The sequence below is a fragment of the Garra rufa genome, chromosome 9 (genome assembly GCF_049309525.1).
Source record: "Garra rufa chromosome 9, GarRuf1.0, whole genome shotgun sequence".
Lineage (NCBI taxonomy): Eukaryota > Metazoa > Chordata > Actinopteri > Cypriniformes > Cyprinidae > Garra > Garra rufa.
Genome location: NC_133369.1, coordinates 15,319,979 through 15,327,701, shown reverse-complemented (window position 1 = coordinate 15,327,701; position 7,723 = coordinate 15,319,979).

Below are 7,723 nucleotides of genomic sequence, written 5' to 3'. Positions count from 1 at the left end.
AATGAACACCTGCATATTTTTTGCAACTCAACATTTTCTAAATTACTGTGGCTTTTTAGATACATCTGTCAAGTAGACTACACAAAAAAAGGACTATTGTACTACTATGGTTTTGGTGTTGAAGTTTATTAAACATTCTTTATGATGTATATCTAATTGTACAGAGCAGAATACTTAAGTAATGTTTTTATGGCTAAATACTAAATAATATCTATATGGAATGAAAAAAGATGATAACTGTTAAATATTTTAGTCAGTCAGATGTACTTTCAATAAGCACAAGCAGAGTTAATTCATGGAAGGTCAAATTGGTTGCTTGTGAGTCTTTTCGAACAATTAATTTAGAGGTTCGGTTCAAAAGAATCATTTGTTTTTGCTAAAAAGATTTAGTTCATTAAATAAGCCTCAAGTTAGACTTACAAATTTTTGTCATTTTTGATTCACTAAAACATAAGTTGCTCGTTAGAGTTATTTGTTCATGAATCTGACTTCAAGGGTTGTGTGGTATGTTTTGGATTCAAAGAACTGGTTCACACGAATTGGACTACACTAGTCGTCCTGTGTTGGTTTTTGCGTGCAATCCTCTATAACAGTTTAATAGAAATGTGTGCTTTCTAATCATTTATTTGTGTTAATTTGTGTAAATCCCACAACTAAAATTATTATTACAATTCTTTATTTTGCGTGGGCAGTGCAGGAAATACAGATTGAGTAACAATGCACACACAGAAACTGTTTCTCATTTGACTGACGTGAGGGTTTTTTCCATATCTGCTTTATTTTGTGGACAATACAAGAGAAGTATTTTAAAAAGTTTTCTAACAATTTTATCTGCGATAGATAACTTTATAATTAAGGGTGCCTGAGAATGTAATTGGGCTGAATACCGTTATTCAGCTTCATTTTTGAATTTTGAATACATAATGCTGTTATATCTATTCTTTTCCAACCCTGCATATTACCATTTGATACCATCACTGTACAATGGTAAGTTCAAAGGAGAAGATATTTATTCAGTATGAATTTATTCCATTCACTTTTATCAACCTTTTTTTTTCTTCTACTATGATGACATATTGCTGGACCCTGCCAAGGAGACGTCCTGTGTGTCCTTCCTTATCTCATTTGGGCCAGCTATGCCATGATTATGTTGGATTGTGGGAAACCCATCACCAGGATGTACTGTAGCTGTAGGGGGAAACATATGTGGTGTGAGGAGAGAACCAGAAGGCTGGAACTTGGAGGTCCAGTGTGCCATCTGTTTCCCTCCCCTTCATCAGCCAGGGAGCCCTCGGAGCTCATAGTGAGATCAGTTCTCCCAAAATCCAACCCTAAAACAGCTTGTAATCCCAAAGGAAGGGTCATAACCATGTCCAGCAGTGGCATACAGCACTGGCAGCCAAAACAGCCTTGGGTCCTGTGTAAATGTCTACATATATCACATGCCATCATCTTGTTAAATGGCGGTACTGCAGCCATTATGAGAAAAAAATCAAAGATGATTTACCCCAGAAGCTCATCTTAGACACAAATTGCTGCGTTCTGATAAATTCCACACTCACACAGTGCAGGAATCTTTAAGTATGCCAACGCATGACCTCAAGTTTTACCTTGACATATGTGCTTCCATGAATAGAAACAAACTAGCATTACTAATTTGTTTTATTCAGAGCAAACATTACGTACATTTTGTCTCAACACTGTGTAAAAGTTTTGCTTGTGGTTGCGTGCTGTGACAATATAAGAGAGAAATTTTGCAATGTAAATATATCAAAGCTTAATGTTTGATTAGTAATATGCATTGCTAAGAACTTAATTTGGACAATTTTTCTCAGTATTCAGATTTTTTTGCACCCTCAGATTCCAGATTTTCAAATAGTTTTATCTCGGCCAAATACCGTCCTATCCTAACAAACCATACATAAATGGAAAGCTTATTTATTCAGCTTTGATGAAAAAAATGACCCTAATGACCCTTGTGGTTTTGTGGTCCAGGGTCACATATAGTGAATAAACTGAACAAATCATATTGAGTATATAAAATGTTTCACATAATTTGGAATTGCATTAATATTTTCATAAAATTTGAAAGTCAAAATAAACACAAAAGTTGTCAATTTTCATTCGAACCAATTTTCAGAACTCCAGTCCGTTAACCAGTGTCTTGTGAAATGAAAAGCTGCATGTTTGTCATAAACAAATCCATCAAGACATTTTTTAAATTTCAAACCATTGCTTCCAGCTAAAATACAAGTCCTCTATCCATATTATTAGAGTTTCTCATCTGAATCAGGAGAGAAATATAAATATGCTGAATTAGCACCGTTTACGAGCAAAAACAGTTATATTATTTATATTTTGATGAATTTTGATGTGGGAAGACAACAGATAATGGACCCTTTTTTTGACTGGAGGAACCATAGTTATGGATTATTCACTGCACTCATTGCATAACATAAGAAAATAGAAAAAAAATGTGACCTTGGACCACAAAACCAGTCATAAGGGTCATTTTTTTTTTTTTGGAAACTGAGATTTATACATCACCTGAAAGCTGAATAAATAAAATTTCTATTGATGTATTGATAGAATAGGACAATGTTTGGCTGAGATACAACTATTTAAAAATCTGGAATCCGAGGGTGCAAAAAAAAAAAAAAAAATCTAAACATTGAGAAAATCGCCTTTAAAGTTGTCCAAATGAAGTTCTTAGCAATGCATATTACTAATCAAAAATATGTTTTGATAGATTTGCGATAGGAAATTTTAAAAATATCTTCATGGAACATGATCTTTACTTAATATCCTAATGATTTTTTGGCATAAAAGAAAAATCAATAATTTTGACTATTGCTACAAATATACCTGTGCGACATAAGGTTTTGTGGTCCAGGGTCACAAATGGCCTAACTTTTGCATAAAATACAAATCCTTTTACATTACATGGAACTATACTATGCACATGGACACATTTTAGATCTATAAGATGTACATGAGCACATTTTTATTAAACAACAGTTCATTTTTATCACTTGTTGCATTCATTTTAAATAGATATTTGAGGAATTTCAGCCTGGTTCCCTTTATCTGACGGACTGCCACTGGTTGTGTATATCCTGCTGTGTTGGAATATGCCAAATAATCTTGCATTTGTCACCCAGCTCGGCATCATTGTGTGTGCTTCAGGCTAACATTTGTCCAGACACCCAGACTCACCATTCAAACTCTCTCTCCCCTCCATCTCATTTTATAGCTCTTTTACTAGCACTTTTGATGTGGTAACTTGTCCTCATACGCTGTTGGTACACATGTTGACTTGTTGCGATGGTCTTAGGTTTCAACTTCACATTCTGAAATTGAATTGAAATGAGTAAGACTGTGTTTAGCCCCTAAGCGTCACATCAGTGGAGTCCTACCACATCTCCTCTGATTGACCTCACCACGCACTACTGCCCAAAATAAAGCTGTAGATGAAGCGTGCAGTGTTGTTGTTGTTTCAGCCTGTGCAATTGCAAGCTTCCTTTAGCTTGATCATTTTTATTTACCTTTTTTGTGAGGATTTATGGAAGCCTGTTTTTGTATCAGTTCAAAAATAAAGGTAATTGTGGCTGCTACTTGTAATTCTTGCAACAAGACTTAATATCCAAATACTGTGTTAGGAAAGGAAATGGTGTTTATTGTGGAACCCCTAAAGGAATAAATATGAGATAGGAGGAAAAATATACAGAATCTTCAAAATGTTAATTATTTTGCCAAAATATAAGGGATCTTATAAAATGCATGTCATTTTTTATTTAGTGCTGACCTGAATAAGATATTTCACATAAAAGATGTTTACATATAGTCCACAAGAGAAAATAATAGTTGAATTTATAAAAATTACCCTGTTCAAAAGTTTACATACACTTGATTCTTAATACTGTATAGAAGCCCATTTCCGCCACTGAATAAAAAATAAGAAAGGTAATTGTGACTATTTATCTCACAATTTGGACTTTTTTCTTTAGAATTGTGTCATATACTGTAAACTTGCAATTTTTGACTTTTTTCTCAGAACTGTGAGCTATAAAGTCAGAATTGCGTAATTCTGGATTTTTTTTTTCTCGCAATTGCGATTTTGTAACTCGCCGTTTCGAGTTTATATCACACAATTCTGACTTCATTTCTAAGAATTGTGAGTTTATATCTAGTAATTCTGACTTTATAACGCGCAATTGCAGGTTTATATCATGCCATTGTGACTTTATTTTTTAGAATTGTGAGATATAAACTAATAAATCGCAATTGTGAGTTTATATCTCATAAATTTGAGAAAAAAGTTAGAATTGCGAGATTGTGTTGTGCAATTCTGAGAAAAAAAAAGTCAGAATTGTGAGATAATTGTTCGCACTAAACTTTTCTCTCTCTCTCTCTCTCTCTCTCTCTCTTTTATTTAGTGGCAGAAACGGGCTTCTATAATACTGTGTTGTTACCTGAATGATCCACAGTTGTGTGGTTTTTTTTTGTTGTTGTTTTTTTTTTTAATGAAAATAAAGGCATGAAAATAAAGAATTCAAACTTATTTTTTTATAATTCATGAACGAAAACATTTTGTAATATGATTTTGATGTACATTTTCCATGTTAATACAATGTCTGAATTTAAAATGGCTTTTAAAGGGTGAATTTTGAGATTTTAAGTTTTCAACTGATATATCATTTCTTATGATTTCTGAAGTGTGATAGAGAAAAAGGCAACAAGGAAGTCTGTTTGTGGCAAAAGTCAGAATTCCTGTTATGAAGTATATTTTTGAGGTGCACTCTTGTCATAAATTAATTTATTATTTTTCCAACATAGTTTGTAACGCAAAAAAAGTCAAATATCTATTTAGGAGCCTTGGACCTTTCAAACAATATATAGTTTGTCTTTAGATTAGGATGTACTTGTAAAATGGTGAAGTAAACTTGGGCGTCTCACAGAGGGGACGGTGACAGTTAAGCTACCCGCTGTTTTTCAGAAAAATACTTCAGGTCTCACAAATTCTTTGGTTTTTCAGCATTTTTGTGTATTTGAAATCTTTCCAACAATGAATGTATGACTTTGAGATCTATCTGTTTACACTGAGGACAACTGCTGACTAACTGATCCTCCAGAACGAAAAATTATGCATTAAGAGCCAGGGGTGTAAACTTTTGAACTTTTGTGTCCCCTTTTTTTTTTCTTATTTTGCCTAAATATCTTTTTTTTTTTCTTTTTTTTTTAGTACTGCCCAGAAGCTACAGAAGATACTTCCATGTTTTCCAGAAGACAAAATAAATTTTCTCTTAATGCATCATGTTTCCTTCTGAAGCATCAGTGAGAGTTTGAATCTTCTATAATAGTAATTTATATTTTATAATTCTGACTTGTCAATTTTGACTCATATTTATGACATATTATGATTTTACAATTTCAATGTTTTATTTCATATGTCATAATTTGGACTTTTTGTCACAATTTTGATGTCTGTTGACAGTCAGAATGAATCATTTTGACTATTTTATAATTTCCATTGTTTTCATCTCATAATTTTGACTATGAGTTTTTGTCTCATAACTGTGACCTAGTATGTCACTTTTTACTTACGACATCTCAATATATATATATATATATATATTATTTTTTGGCAGGAATGGGCTTTCATATAATTGTATCAATAATTCTTTAAAACTTAATCTCATATTGTATGAACTTCTTTAGGTATCTGTGTTAGTCAGTGACATTTTACATGAGCATGTTTTTCTTTGTTAGATGGATATTGAAAACAGGATGAAGCTTGGATGCATTAAAATCATTATCTCAGCACACACAAGCCATGTGTTCCGTTTATCTGCTGAGTGAAGCAAAACACCTAAAAGGAAAGATTGTAAAGATATAATTTGCAGCTAAGTGCATCTGCATAACAAAGTTCTGTATCTGCATCGTTTGTGCTGCTGTGCCATTATAAATTTAGAAATGGTCATGAACCATTTTTTATGTGTTTTCAAATTTAACATTATGTGTGCAGAGTTCTCCCTATGGTTTTGAGGTTATAGTAGCAATTAATCTTCATAGAATATCACACCTAAAATCATGTACAAAAGCAGCCACAAAGCCTAACCGACTGATACAAAAGGGTTTGTGGGTAATTTAGACGACGACCATATGCAAATAGACTGTTGCATGTGGGCTGCGCTCAGATGAGAGCAAATTGGTCTATCTCGGTTTTGAAAACTTTCCAGCCAGGATAGCTTTGTCTGTCTTCCATTCACTGTGGAAAAACTGCAGAAGAGCCTTTGGATCCCAGGTGACTCATTTTAAATAAATTATGAGGCAGAATATGTTGATAAAGCCAAATGACACATAAACAGCAGAGCCAGGCTTGCCTTATAACTCATCCAAATGCACAGAGGGGTTTATTGAAAAGAAAAAAACATGTGACCAGTCACCTCCAGCTCTCTAACAAATGAAATCATTAAAGTCTCTGTGCTCCACTCTCTTTCTAACAGAAGGCTACTGAATTCTTCTCTCGCCATGTGGACAGGCTGTGTTTTAAGTGTTATTGATACTTACCTGGCCCAGCTGTCTTCATATCTTATAAATGTGACAGTATCATCAAAAACAAGCCAGCCCATCTTTTCTAAATCGAGCAGCTGGTCTTATATGGAACCAGCTGTAAAAAAAAAAACCTCTCCATCATCAAGAACTAGGTGCTGTAGGCCGCAGATACAGATTTCGTAGTTCACCAACCTCTTATTACATGCACATTGTTAGAAACGGTCTCATTCTCCTCCTATAATTGTTTACATTTTCATATCCTTAGTGAATCCGATGCAGAATTTTTCAACAGGTGCCTAAGCACATAAATTTGTTCCTCCCCTCATTCTGATGTTGATGAATCCAGATTATTTTAAATGAGAGAGCACAAGCCTGCAGGTGGTAATTAGCATAATACATGCCCAAACTATCTTTATATACGTGCTTTCTGCACAACCTATATGTATAGCCATTTGCAACTCTCCGCAAGCGTATTATCATTATTATTATTTTTATACACTTCAAAGACGCAGTCTGAAAGCATAAACGCACATCTAGTTTGAGCAAAGCAAGTGTGCCATTCACAAAACCGGATGAAACAAAATTAACACCTTATATCTACCTTTTTCTTCAACGTGGAAGTAAGCCTATGGGTGACACTTCTGGTTCATTATCTGCTATAGGGATAATGAGAAGAAAAACAACCTGCAGTAATCAGTAAAACTGTTTGCAATACAAACCAGTGTGCTCATAATAAGATAATACATTAAAATAATATGGTAAGGGACACTAATTTGCAATATTAAGCAGCAAAACAAGCTATTTTGTACATCTAAAAACAGCTGGACGCAGATGTGACCAGAAGCCAGACACATAAAAATTACAAATGGCCGTGCCCGCTCTTATGTGAAGAAAAAGGTGGATATAGATCAGGGTCTTGTTCATAGTTTGTGAATGTTTAAAATCAGTTTACCAGCAGATTCACCTCAGCAGATCTCTAATAGTTTAAATTACTCTTCTTTTCACAAAGAAGTGGCACACTTTCATTCAAGGTTTATTTTTGTTCCTTCTTTTTACATTTCAGTCGTGTTTACATTTTGACTCTTAGTTTTCTGGGTCAAGAGATCGTTTTAGGGCAGTCGATAAATGGGGGATGCACACATATGCATTTAGTGCATTTAGCCACACT